Raw genomic sequence first — 15,368 nt, forward strand, 5'->3', positions numbered from 1 at the left:
AGGCCTATATCTTAAAATTATCAAAAGCTGCGTTTCCACCGCAATTACCAGGAACTATTTGTCCCAGGAACTTTTTTCATAGGAACTTTTTTTTGCCCCAGACCGGTTGCCTACTGGGTTTACACCGCGGTATAAAGTACCGGGAAGATTATGTAAATTAGTCTGGTGACGTTGAACTGCGTGCGATTAACAAGAGTTGTGAATAATGTTATTATCGATTACATCAACTTATTTTTTGCAACTTTTGTGTGTTTTAGATATGGGAGTAGTATCGAATGCGTCGTGTTTCGCGATCGGTTTGGATGCACACTAGAACAACAGAATGGTGGGACAGCGTGGTTGCAACTTTCACCGAAGCACAGTGGATAAAGAATTTCAGGATGTCTAAGGATACTTTTCTGTACCTCTGTCGTCGATTGCAACCCCAACTGGAGAGACATGACACAAACTACCGACATTGTGTACCCATTCAAAAAAGAATCGCCATTGCACTGTGGAAACTTGCGACCAACTCTGAGTATAGAAGCATCTCTCATTTATTTGGAGTCGGAGTTGCTACTGTGTGTCACTGTGTTCACGATTTCTGCTCATCTGTTGAGAAGGTACTCATGCAAGAAGTTATCCAGTTACCAAACAGTGAAAAGTTGAAAGAAATGGGGACGTATTTTGAGTGCAGATGGGGTTTGCCACAGTGTGTAGGAGCAATTGATGGATCACACATCCCCATTCTTGGACCAGAGGAGTACCACACAGAGTACTTCAACCGAAAGGGCTGGCATTCGATCATCCTACAAGCTGTTGTGGACGGAAGAGGCCTCTTTTGGAATGTTTTTTTAGGAGCGCCAGGGAGCCTGCATGATGCCAGAGTGCTACGTTTGTCAGGATTGTGGGACCTAGTGGATCGGGGTTTGTTACTACCTGATGTAACCAAGAACATTTGTGGACATGATGTGGGGTACTATGTCCTTGGTGATGCAGCCTATCCTTTGAAGAGCTGGCTGATGAAACCTTTCACCGACAACGGACGACTGACACCCCAACAACTTGTGTACAACCATAAAACAGGCAGAGCCAGGGTGGTGGTTGAGAATGCTTTTGGCAGACTAAAGGGCAGATGGAGGTGTTTGCTAAAACGAAATGACTGCAATACACACAAGGTCAAATCCCTGGTGATCGCATGTTGTGTTCTGCATAACCTCTGTGAAATGAATGGTGATGAGTTCAGAGAAGAATGGACTACGGGTACATTCAACCAGCCTGACGGGGCACTGCCATCCACTGTAGAGGCCGAGGGTCTTGATGCACGTACAGGCCTAATGAAGTTTTTGACTACAGTGTAGGAAACTGCACTATCACTGGCTACACACCATAAAGTGTTTTTTTTTTTTTTTTTGGTAAGGGAAAAATAACCTTCAGGTGCTGTAATGCACTTTTTTAGGCTGTATACGCCTGTTGTACATTGTTTTTGCTGTGTAACACTTTTTTTTGTAAATAAAAATGATTACTTCTAAATCATGCTTTGGTTTTAATTTATTCTGTTATAACCTTCTGTTTACAGTTGAAACTTGAAAATTAGAATAACATGCAAAACTTTATTTCAGTAATTCAACTTAAATGCAAAGTGAGATATTTCAGCTATGAAAATCAAATTCAAAATTAGAATAATTGTGAAGTTTTCATAAGCTGTAAGCCATATAGTCATAATTATAACAGGCTTGAAAATGTAATACACCTTGCATGTAATGAGTCCATATACGAGTTTCACCTTTAAGTTGAATTACTGAAACAACTTTGCACAATACTTCTAAATTTGAGTTTCACCTGTATATTTGGCTGTCAAATATAAAATGTAATTTCATGAGTGACTTAAATTACCTACACTTTGCTTATTTTAACCTGTGCACTTTCACCGGAAATGTTTTACATCTAACCAGCACTTCAAAACCTTATGTAAGAGCTAAAATTACCATTGAGATGAAAAGGCACTTGATCTCAAAGTGACATTTTACAAACTTTATTTAACACAAGGCAAGTACTGCTTACTAAATATATATATATATTAAAATACAATCATGTGAAAAGAAATAAATTACGAGAACAGTAATATATTGTGTAAAGAAAAACAAATACAAATGTATTTTTGAACAACTGGGCAAACTGTCCAAGAACAGACAGAAACCTGGCCCTCTGCAGGAATGCAAACAATATATAAAAATTAGAATGGTGCAAAGAAAAAAAAAATGCAAATGTACAATTTAAAGTGCAATCTCAGAGTTCAAGTGGCTACTTTTTGAATGACTGGGCAAACTGTCCAAGAACAGACAGAAACCCGGGCTGAAAGTCCCTCTGCTGCCGTCTGCTTTCTTCAGCTTCCGACTGCAGGAATGCCAACTCCTGCCTCCTCATCTCTCTTTCCTCAGCCTGGCTCTCAAGTAACAGCTGCATATATTTGTCACGCTGTTCTTGTCCAAGCTGCAGGGCGGTCCGGTTAGAATCTTCCATGTCCCTCAGCGCATCAAGGAAGTCACAATCCCTTTTCCTCTTCCCTAAGTGGAGAAACACATGACAATAAATACACAAGCCCAGCCTGAAAACCATAAAATACGTATTTTAAGTGTTTTCATTACAAAATATTAAATTCAAAACTTTGCCATCATGCTCCATGCTTGGACTTGGTGCTTGTAACTCAAGGACAATGGTGACACCAGAATAAACATAATTCTGAAGCTGAAAATACTGAATTATTTTAGACGAATATGTTTAACATTGGTAACATAGATGTTTGGTATTATTAGGACCCACAAATATTCTCCCTTTGCATTATATTATACATTAATATCAACATAATTTTAATGTAGTACTGACACTAAAAAACTCTAAAAACCTGAAGTTTTTTCTCACACAGTCATTTTATTTTGGGTGAACTGTCCACGATACGTATTGTTGCATTTTTGTATTGCAATATATTGTTGCACGATATATTATTACACCCCTAGTTTTGAAGTATATTTTTATCAATAGACAACGTTGTTTAATACCTCGTCGTGTGTGTGTTTCGGCGGAAGACATGGGACGAGGGCTACTGGTGATTGCAGGGGAAAACACGCTGGTCTCTGTTGCCTGCACATCATTGGGGCCATTCATTTCATCTGTAAAAACACGTTGAAAAAAGTTAGTTTGTTTTATCACTGCAATGAGTTTAAGACAATATCATGTAGAGGTGTGATAATTTACCTTCAACCGACTGGTCCTCAGAATCATGAATGGATTCCAAAAATGCAATTGCCGAGTCTTTTGTCACCGCTGCTCCAGAGAATGCCGGCCTGTGTCCCAACAACGCGTCCAGGCGGTCAAACCACTTGTTAGTACGCCGATCGGATCCGCTTCTATTTTTGTGATCCTTGACTTTTTTGTAGTCTTGTTTTAATTTTTTTAACTTCTCTCTGCACTGTTTTCCAGTGTGAACAATGCCCAGCTCGTATAACCGACTCGATATTTTCAGGTATACCTTTTCATTGCGGATTGCCGTTTCCAGTTCCTGCTGGATTTCTTCTTCCGCAAATACGCTTATTAAACCCTGGACCTCATCGTCGGTCCAGCGGTCGTATTTTTTGGTAAACTCCATATTAATTTCCCGACAACTCTTTACTGCACGAAGCCAGGAAGCGAGGTTTTTAAAAATGGCGGCTAAAATAAAATGCTGTGTGGAGTCAACCAATCAAATGTGACGTGAGCTCAACCAATCAGTATGTTCAGCGCACAAGTCCCACCCCGAAAGTTCCTGAACTCTGAAAAAGTACTACCTCGCCAGCAGGGACTTTCCTAGTTCCTGGGGAAAGTTCCTGCGGTGGAAACGCGGCTAAAGTCACAAGTGTTTTTTAAGATATTAGTTTTAACTAGAAATCCTATACAATTGTACCTGTATATATATAACCTTCATATAACCAGGCCTACAGTAACGTTACATTCGATTGACTGTGTTTGTGCAACGTTTTGGCATATTACAAAGTAAGATGCACGTCAACATCACGGGGCCGTTATCAAAAATCATACACTAGGTAATCTGCCTAAATTCAAAAATGATGCACATAGTCAGTCGACGATAAATGTTACTCTTTATATAAATGGAAAGGCCGAAAACGTTACATTTACATTTAGCTGACGCTTTTATCAGAAGCGACTTACAATTGCTATGTATGTCAGAGGTCGCACGCCTCTGGAGCAACTAGGGGTTAAGTGTCTTGCTCAGGGACACATTGGTGTCTCACAGTGGATTCGAACCCGGGTCTCTCACACCAAAGGCATGTGTCTTATCCACTGCGCCATCACCACCCTGTTGTTAATTCGTCTGAAGTGCAGTCATGGTGAAAATAAGATATTTATTAAATCCGATCGATTAAATTACAAAAAATAGTTGATGTTGAAGTCTTAATCATTTATAAATATCGAAAATATCTTACCTTGTCGAATATTCCACATCTGTTCAGGCAAATCGCTGACTTGTATCGCGCCTCCAACGACTCGGCTTGCCGCCTTCAGTTCAGTATTTTTTTTCTTTTCTTTTTTTTCACTCTATTGCGCATGTGCAACATCTGCATTTCTCCCTTATGTTAGCAAATTAAGTATAGTGTATGTAATTTGATCAGTTTGGATTTGGATCCATTACATTCATGTTGTGTACGAGTAATTCGCAACAATAATGGTTATTTTATACATTTTTAAATATATTTTATTTAAATTGTTTGCTTAAATTCAATTAGTGCCAAGAATCTTTTTTTTGAGTGTTGCTGAGAGTATACAGGTCTCTTCTGAAAATGTAACTTGTAGTTCTGACATAGTAAGAACAATAGTCTTTGTACTATACTAGTGTTAAGTAAAAGGAAGTTACACACATTCAGAGATAGATATGAGGGTTTATACAATCAGTGTTGTATAAATTTGTCAGATCTGTTTGAAGTATGAGGTGAGGTCAATACAATAAAGGATTTAATTGAAGTGCAAACTATAGTGTTAATTTTGTCAGCTATTTTCAATTTTAGTCTTAGTCCCGTGTTAAATGTTCTTGTTAGTTTTTATCATATTTAGTCAACCTTATCCTATCTTGTTTTAGTCACGTTTTGGACGACTAAAAGTCTCAGCATTTTAGTCTAGTTATAGTAAAAAAAAAACTACATTATTTGAGTCTAGTTTTAGTCAATGAAAACTTGACATTTTCTGCTCAACCGCTGCACAGTAAAGTAAGACGGTTTAAATTTTTTTATTTACAGTATTTAACAGTTAAAATGAAACTTTAAAAAATAAGGGAATACAATTATGAATTGGGAAATACAATTATTAATTGGCACACTTGGACAGTTGTATGGATAGTTAGTTAGTTACTACAAGGATTAAAGTGTTTAAGTGTAAACAGGAAAAACCAACAGAGTCTAAGGGTTAAGGTATAAGTGATTATACCTGTGAATAATTCATACAATTTGAATATCCTGTGTGTACAACAATGTTGGTACCAATTGTTTATATCAAGATAGTTGCTACAACTTTTCAGAGTATGGCTTACAGTATTGAAAACCAGCATACTTTTAAAAAAACGAATGAAAAATAACTGAATTGTGTCCATTAAAGAAACTAAATGGACATTTAAATTATTCCACAAATACATTATAAAGACATGATTTTTAAATAAATTATTATTTTTTACATTTGTATTTCATGTGACAAAATAAACTGATTGAAATACAAATTCCATCTGCTGTTAATATGGGAATAATACGCATCTTAAGCAAGTTTGTTAAACTGACATCTACGTATATGGGGTTTATCACACGGCTTTCTATATGTGAATCTAATTCATCAATTGCTTCTTACTTCTTTCAGACAAAGTCATTGGCAAATTGGATCATTGGCGTGATCGGCTTAATAATAAAAATGTTGATGTTTCCCAACTTCGCTTGACTACTCAACAAGAGAGGAATACATATATCTCTCCGTTTCTCAACATGTTGACGGACTGAAACAATTACCAGACTGAAGACACTAAAGGTAAATCCAAAGCCAGGGGCTTGAGAAGATCCAGACCCCTTTTTTCTCATCAGCAGGGTGATGAAATGAGTCAGTGTGTAGGAGTTAAGGGAAATTGATCATCCCGTAAGGTTTACATTGGACACCATCAGAATCATTGAATTTAAATGCACAGCAGAAGAGTTTGAGGATGAGGGAGACACACCAAAGGTCACAGCCATGATTTAAGTGTGTACATGTGTCTCTTTTGAAGGGAATGACAGAGGATGAAGTGGCACATGGAAGCTGCCATAAGTATCATTGTGGATGCTATCAAAGCGAGGTTTGGTGGCTTGGTAATGGATGTGTCATGAAGATGGAAGGAGAACCCAGGCGCAGACAGCAGATGACACTCAAATGATTTATTTTGGACCAAAACAGAAAACAAAACCCACGAGGGGGTAAAACAGGACTGGAGCAGAGTATAACAAGACTAAGACACGATGACAAACAAAGACTCTGACTTGACAGGAAACAAACTCACAATACTGATTAAACAGGTCTTCAGACAATATACTCACAGGGATTAACACGCAAAGTTAGACAATGTACCGACACAGGACAGCAAACACAAGGGGATTAAATAGGGAGACACTAATGACAAAGACAGGTGAAGCTGACTAGACAAGGACAGGTGAAACTGACTAAACAATAATGACGAGACGAGGATAACAAGGGGGCGGGGTGACGTGACGAGACAACACAAGCACATGGCTCAAAACACAAGACCATGTGCTTGCACACAAAACATGATTCTGTCATGATCCTGCCTCAAGACTAGAGAAAATCAAGGACACGAGGGCAGAATCATGACAGGATGAGGGCACCCAGACAATAATGGATTCTTTCAGAGTGCTCAACACTGACATATGGCCAGAAGAGTGAGCAAACCTACTTACCTTCGGAGATGACAGCATGGCAGTTCACCTGGTGAATAATTTTGAAAAGCCTCTAACAGAGTAAGAATTTATATGATAAGGCACAGCATTGCTGTATATGTGCAAACTCAATTTCTCTGTTCTATGCAGGGAGCAAAACAGGGCTGCAAGGCTTCTCTACTTTATGGCTTCTGTTGTCGTTTTTTTTTTTCTCGATCGATCTTTTTTCCAAGATGGCGCCAGGATGTTTGCCGGCTTGCCACAGTCTGTCCTTGTCTCTTTTATTTGTAATGTTTCTTGTTTGTTTTATCACGCCCTCTGTTTGCTCCCCTCTGGTATATGATCGCATGACGCTATTTAATATTCGATCGACTGTGTCCGATTGTTTATTTCGCGATCCCAGAGATGATTGGCATCTGCACTTGCATTATGTGCCAGTCGCATTGAGGAATATATGTTACCTGCCGGGATGTCTGTGCATGTGGAGGAAACGGCGAAGGAGACGTGGGAACCGTGCTGGAGTCCTTGTGAGATCGAAGAAGATCAGGAAGTTTCCAGTCATCGGACCTGCTTCTTCAATGGCGGAGGCCGTGGTCGTGAACCTGAGATGTTCATTCATTGTGCCTCTCTTTCCGTCTTCGGCATTGATGCCTCAATCTTTGCGGATGGCTTATGTAAGGCAACGGTCTGCAGATCGAGGAGTTAATCATCAGAATCTTCGCTCTACGTGACGGGAGTCCGGTTAACATCTTGTTTCCTCTCTGCAATCCTCTTCCGATACCACTCCCACTCCAGTGACAATGGCGTTGATTAACGTGAGATCTCTGGCAAATAAATCGTTATTTTGAACGATCATTTTCTTTCTCATGTAAATGATATTTTATTTGTTACTGAGACTTGGCTTAATGTTGGTGAAATAACTTCTCTCTCTGAACTTTCTCCTCCTGGTTGCAGTTTTTTTAGTATCCCTAGGTCTGTTGGCCGTGGCGGGTGTCTTGCAGTTGTTTTATAAACATAAGACAAGTTTAAGTGTAGACTTTCACCATCTGCGTCCTTTTGCACTTTTGAATCTCAGAATTAATTAATTAGAATTTATTAATTTTGAATTACGCTGAATTCTTTTAAATCTGTGTTATGTGTTTTGATTTATAGACCCCCAAACTTTCATGGGGATTTTATACAGGAGTTTTCTGTTTTTATCTGGTATTGTCCCTTCTTTTGACAATATTTAAATTTTTTACTACTTTAATATACAAGTGTGCTGCCCTTCAAAGCCCCTGGTCAAAGAATTTTTTTAATTTATTAGAGTAATTAGATTTTTTACAATGCGTTTTGGGTCCAACTCATAAACATGGTCATACGCTTGACCTTGTATTATCTAGGGGTTTCTCTGTTGATGGCGTGAAGATTGTTGATACTGTTTTTTCTGACCATAAGACTGTTATTTTCAATTCTAACTTTCCTTGTGGCACGCCGGGTAATATTGTGTCTGCCTCGGTTTCATCTCGCATACTTAATCCATGCACAGCTAGTAGTTTTTCAGCTGCTTTTGATGTCTCTTCTTTTCTTTCATTGATCGAGTCACACTCTCCCTGTATGGGTTTAGAAGAGTTGGTCGATCAGTTTAATTCTTCATGTTTAGAGATTTTAGATGTTCTGGCTCCTGTCAAAGTCAGGGGGAAAAATGTCAAATCGCAGCCCTGGTTGAACAGTACTACCCTCGCTTTTAGGCAGGAGTGTAGGAGGGCTGAACGCAAATGGGTTAAAGATAAATTACAAGTCTCTTATGAGATTTTGAAGAACCGTTTGAACGAGTATCAAAGAGCTGTTAAATTGGCTACATCAAATTATTTCTCTGACATCATCTCCTGAAACTGTAATAATTCTAGAGTACTTTTCTCTAATGTAAATGCTGTTCTTCATCCTACTGCTACTCCTTCATTCACTCCTTCTGCTCAGGGGTTAAAGTGGGCCGGAACGGTCCGGAACTGCGTTCTGGCACCTCAGATAAATTATTAAATAAATAGATTCATTAATCTCAACGAATTTCGCTGGTCCCGAGATGGACAGACTGGCCGACCAACCCCCCTTCCTGCCCAACCTCCCTTCCTGCCCCTGAACTCGAGTGATTATAAATGCGTGAAATGCACTCACAGTGGTTGAGCGTGGTAAAGTTAGTTTAATGTTCGACATTTCGCCGGACATTGTTTTCCCTTGCCACTGTTCTATAGGGTCAGCAATCTTACAAAGATATCAATTGCAGGATTAGTTTTAATAATATGTAACCATTATCGACATTAAATATTTGTTCAAAATCACCGTGCATTAATGCTGCATATTTATACCTGAGAATGCTTTGACGCGTTTCCACGACGCATGCCTAAGGGAACGCCTGCCAATTCCACTAACTGCGTTAAACGCCTATAATTTGTATTATTTAAAATTACTTTTAGAATACCAAAGCTTGTAGAACATTCCTATTGGCAATGCTGATCTGGAATTCTTGAGTAAATTAACTTATCTAAGAAAATGATTCATAAAACTAATCAGTTGACCGTATGTTTACTTTCTTCACTGACACAGACGAAAATGAAAAGACTATCAGTCAAAGTTCAGCTTTAGGAGGGGAAGAAATACGGCAGGATAAGGAGACTGAGAGAAAAAGAAAGATTAGGATGAGAGAGCAGGTATTGACAAATAATCTAATGCAAACTGACATGGTTTTAAAGCTATTTATTATCCATTTTTTGGCCTTCAAAAGTCTTAAATTGCACATATGTAGGTCAGAGAAATAATTTTTTTCCCGGGGGAGCATGCCCCCGAACCCCCCACCTCACATTTAAATGCATATGCCTGTGGGGGGTGGGGGGTAACGTGGGCTGATGTGGCTACAATGCCAGGGATAAATTTTTGGCCCAGTGTTCAGCAATTTTAACATAGTATCGTCATCATATCAGTGTTGATGGACCAAAATAAAACCATTAAAATATCAAGTAAATAAGTATTGTGATATGTGGTGCCACAGTGACACTCTTGTCCCAAAAGGTATTGCTACCACGGTACACAATATGGGAGTCATTTTTCCCTGTTGCACCTACACAAAATTTGAGGTTTCCCCCACCTACCAAATCCCACTTTAACCACTGCGTCTGCTGACATGTGTGAAGAGTTCTTAAACTTTTGTATTGGTAAGGTTGATGTAATTAGATCTCAGATTTCATCTGTTGGCAATGATTTTATTGCTTCTGTTGACCCTATAAACCAATTAAACAGTTGTATGCCTGTTTCCTTGCAGCAGCTTAAAGACCCACTCCGATGAAAATAATGTTTTTCTAGGTGTTAACATGTTCTTGTGGCATTTTTCTGATGTTAGAGGACATATCTTGAGAAAAATAAGCCCAAAGTTGTATTTCTGAGTATTTCTACATTCAAATGGTTTCGAATCAGTAGCAGACGCTAAAATGCCGGCTAAAATAGACTGGAGTTGTGACATAGTAACTCCACTGGGCGGGGACAGAAGCTCATACTCCCCTCCGCCCCGCCCGCTCAGGTTCTGAGGAGTAGAGAAGACGATGGCGGATCAACACCTATGTGTGGTAGCGATTGCAATGCTAAGAGGAGAGATAGTGGTATTAGCCTTCATGCTTTACCAAAACATGTTGCTGTGAGAGATAGATGGATTACGTTCCTTGGTCACGGCAATGTTAAAAACCACACATCGGTTTGCAGTCAGCACTTCACAGAAGACTGTTTCACCAACTGGCAGGAGAAAAAAATGGGCTTCGTCAGTAAATTGTTTTTGAAGCCGGATGCAGTGCCTTCCATCAAGACACCATCAACTGGACAGCCTGTGTCTTTACCGGTAAGTTTTTTTTTTTTCTGTCAGGAGCTAGTTCAACGATCCCGCCTGTTTCCTAGCACAGTGCGGCCAAAGTGGCGCTTTTCTGTCAGGAGCCAATTGAACGATCCCGCCTGTTTGCTCATTACATCAGCTATCTACCGGGCAAAAACGGCAGTGCTGCATAATGTGGCCAGGAGGGATGAAATGTCGAGGCGAAGTCGAGCTTTTTTTCTATATTGACATTTATACAGACAGAACTCTCAGCAACGGGGAGGGGGAGGGTCGTCTCCGTGCCAACGGCTCCGCCCACAACGCAGAGGCGAATTGCTAATGAGCTACTGCCGCTCTGCTAAAGCGAAGTCCCAGAAAACGGCACAGGTTTTGTGATTTTGGCTAAAAATGTTTAAAGACCACTGGGAATGTTTAAAAATAGCTCAAAATATGATCGGAGTGGGACTTTAAGAACCCATAAAGACTAAACAAGACAGGGCTTAAATAGACAGGAAAACAAGCTTAACAAGGGGGCGTGGCTAATCTAAAACACCTGGGGAGACTAGTTAAACATGATGGGGAACTACCAAACATGGAAAAAGACAGGGAAACACATACAGGAATCACGACAGAACTCACACTGGGACACATATGATAAATGTAATGATTTTCTTTATGATTGTTTTGTGATCTGAAGAGCTGTGTTCAACGTTTAATGCCCAAGTTTAGAAATAAATCTCAGTATCCATGCGTCTTATTAAATGTGACACCATGTTTAGATTAGATAGCACTCCTATTTTTAAAACAATATTAAGGTAACAAAAAAAATTGGGTATTGATGTGTGTAAATTAAGATCATTCATAAATGTTTGGTCTAGATGCCTTTTTCAATATGTCCAGTATTTAAGACTGTATTGAATATGTAATTATAGGATCAACATTCAGGATTTTTTAAAAACATGCAAGATGACTTCCGGTTTGGCGATGTAAGAGAAGGCAGCAGAGAGAGAACCTCCCAACCACACTCCTTTTAATCATATATCTGCGTCTTCTTCTTCTAATCTAATTGCTTTAGAATATAACATATAAGAACTACACTTAGTTCAGAATGCGAAATGAGCAACTCTAAACAGAAGCAAAGTACCGCGCCAGCAACACGGTCAGGCGCTACCCTAGCGGGTAAGTTAGCAGTAATGGCGGCTAATGACACCACTATTAGCAACAAGGACGTACCTGAAAAAGACAATACGGATAACTTGTCGATGAGTCAGCTAGTCTCCGAACTGGAAAAACAGCGGGCCAGTTTAAAAGAGGACATGGCAAGTTTAATTCAAGACTCAATCAAGCCGTTACAGGCCTCCCTTGACACGCCACGCGAGACAGTCGGCTCGTTCCAGCACCGGCTTGCATCTACTGAAGTACTGGTCGGCGAAAACTTTGAAAGGCTAACCGCCACGGAAACGACGGCACAGAATTCTTCTCTTCTTGACCAAATTGACGATCTTGAGAATAGATCCAGAAGGGCCAACATGCGTATTATCAATATTCCGGAGGGGCTGAGGACGGAAAAGACACCATCGTATTTATATCTGGGCTGCTTAAAGATACCATGGAGAGCGTGTTTGACAAACCTCCTGAACTTGAGCGAGCGCATCGTGCGCTTCAATCTCCAAGACCATTCATGGTCTGCTTCCACCGATTTCAGCAAAAGGAAAAGGCACTTCACTGGGCCAGGTGACATGATACTAAATTCAACGGAACGTCACTGCGGCTATACCCGGATACGAGCGCAGCTTTAGCGAAGAAACGCGCCGGATTCAAAGAAGTCAAATAATCCCTCTATCAGAAAGGCATAAAGTTTCAACTTCTGTATCCTGCACGTCTCCGTTTGAAATTTGGAGAGGAAACTCACACTTTCGATTCACCTGCGGCTGCCGAGGCTTTTTACAAACAACGCGTCCTTGCACAAGACTAAAGATATATTGTCTGTGAAGTTAAACGGCACAGACAACGTAATGTTACTTCAAGTAATAAGGTGACTTTCTCTATCTATTCTTGTATAGCATGTTATCTAAAACTTCAAGAAAAGACGGCATGTTTGTTTCTGTTTATTACCAGTTCATTCAGTAACTGTTACACTGTGTAATAATGACGCTATGCTGTATTCCGTGTAAATATTGTGGTTTGGAGTCTCTCAAGAAGATCGAGAGGTAAAGACTGGATAATCGGGAGCCATGCAATTTATATAGGTCTCTGCAGCTTGTTTCAGTTGGAGAAGCAAGCATTAGGAAAATGTTGGGAAGTTTGGTACTAAGTTTCATTTATTCAAAAAGTATTGATTTTTTTTTTTTTATGTTATGATTTTAGTAAAACTGAATAGAGAGGAAACATTTATGTTGCTGATGGCATTTTTGCTCTGTGAATGCTTGACTAAATATATATTTGTCCATGTCTGATATGGCTTATTTAACTAAATCTCCTGGGGGGTCAAAATATCAAGTCGCTCCGGCCCCTGGACATCAAGGACAAAACTGTAGAGTGGGTGGAAAGTTTCAGGTTCCTTGGGACCATTATATCCTCCAGTCTCAAATGGAACCCTTAATGTCAGCCAGATAGTTAAAAAAGCTCAGCAGCGACTTTACTTTTTGAGACAACTTAGGAAATTTAAAGTGTCCAAGGCTGGAATGCTTCACTTTTACAGGGCTGTGATTGAGAGCATTCTCACTTTCTCGATCACTGTATGGTGGGGTAGCTGCTCGGCGGAGGATAAGTCTGCATTGAACAGGGTAGTTAGCACTGCATCAAGAATAATAGGGTTGGACCTCCCTAAGATCTGTGACATTTATAACATCCGTCTACTCAAAACTGGTCTGAAAATACTCAAGGATTCATTACACCCTGCTAATTCCCTTTTTATCCCTCTACCATCAGGCAGAAGGTTAGGAAGCATAAGATCCAGAACCACCCGTTTTTCTAATAGTACTTACCCGCAGGCTGTGAGGGCTCTCAACTCACAATAACAATCTCTATCTACTTTACTTATACAGACACAGCTATGCCCTCCTTCTTCTTAGGGTCACCAAACGCACTAGCACTTTGTCTGATTAATTTTATTACTATTTATTAGCAGTAATCTAAGTATTTGTTCTCTGTTTGGATTTCATGTTTTTATTGTATATGTTATGTTGCATTGTCTTGTGTGAGCCAATTCACCAAAATGAATTCCAGGCGATGTGGGTCGTTCTGGCAAAATAAAGACTTGAACTTGAACTTGAACAAAAGTTAGATTTGTTAGCTGGAATGTCAAAGGCCTAAATAGCCCAATCAAAAGAGGCAACATTTTTGCATATTTAAAAAAAAAAAAATCTGAAATAATCTTTTTACAGGAAACCCCCTTGCGCATTGTCGATCATCTCAGAAATAGGAAACCATGGGTGAGGCAAGTTTTCCACTCTAACTTTAACTCTAAGGCAAGGGGAACTGCCATTTTGATGTATTTTTCCACATAGCAGAGAATATTCCTACTTTTCACATGTTCATCACTCTTATTCAAGAATTGATTATTTCTTTATTGATAAATCTCTCCTTCCCTCTGTTGGACAAATTGAATATTTACCTATTGTGGAATCAGACCATGCTACCTTGCAATTAGACCTTATTTGCAATTTGAGGTATAACGAACGGCCTTTGTGGAGACTAAACACGGCCTTGTTATCAGATCCTGCATTCTGTAAATATGTATCAACAGCTATTGATAATTTCTTATTACATAACAGGTCCGAATCTATTACAGCATCTACACTGTGGGAGACACTTATCAGTAGTTATCAGGGGAAAATTAATTTCATATACTTCAACTCTCAATAAAAAACGCAAACAAAAACTGGATGATTTAATTGATTCTATAAGAAGGGTAGATTACCTCAATTCCATGTCTCCCTCACCTGAACTTTATAAAGAAAGGTTGAAACTTCAAGTTCAGTACAATCTGTTATCAACAAATAAAACTGAATGGTATTTATCACGTTCTAAAGGTTATATATATGAACATGGAGAAAAAGCAGGGCGACTTCTAGCCCACCAGTTAAAATCTAAAGCTGCCTCTCAACTTATACCTCAAATTTGTAACAGTAATAATACAAAAAATGTGCAGATAAATTAGGCCCTATTCTTCTTGATATGTATGTGGACTCGTTGGAAAACGGTAGCTTGCCACAAACCTTGAATGAAGCAAACATTATACTTTTACTAAAACCTGGAAAGGATCCCCTGAAATGTAACTCTTACAGGCCAATCTCTCTCTTAACCCATTTGCTCCTAAAACGCCTGCTAAAAACGCCTTTAAAAACCTATGTTCCTCTAGGATAAATATCCTTATCTCCTGACGGTTTTCTGAAAAAATAATAAGAATGGTCAACGTCTACCAAAACCTTGATATCTAAGCCTCTGTAGCACTTAGAAACATGAAATAAAATACATTTTAAAGGTAACAATCACAGCTTTTATTTAAACATGCTCCCTTAGCACTAACATAACAACACATTTTTCTAAAACATCTCAAATTCATATGGGGAAGAAAAAATATATAAATAAATATATAA

The sequence above is a fragment of the Siphateles boraxobius genome, unplaced genomic scaffold (assembly GCF_051911475.1).
Source record: "Siphateles boraxobius isolate OS27281-9 unplaced genomic scaffold, OSU_SipBor_1 61, whole genome shotgun sequence".
NCBI classification, from domain to species: domain Eukaryota; kingdom Metazoa; phylum Chordata; class Actinopteri; order Cypriniformes; family Leuciscidae; genus Siphateles; species Siphateles boraxobius.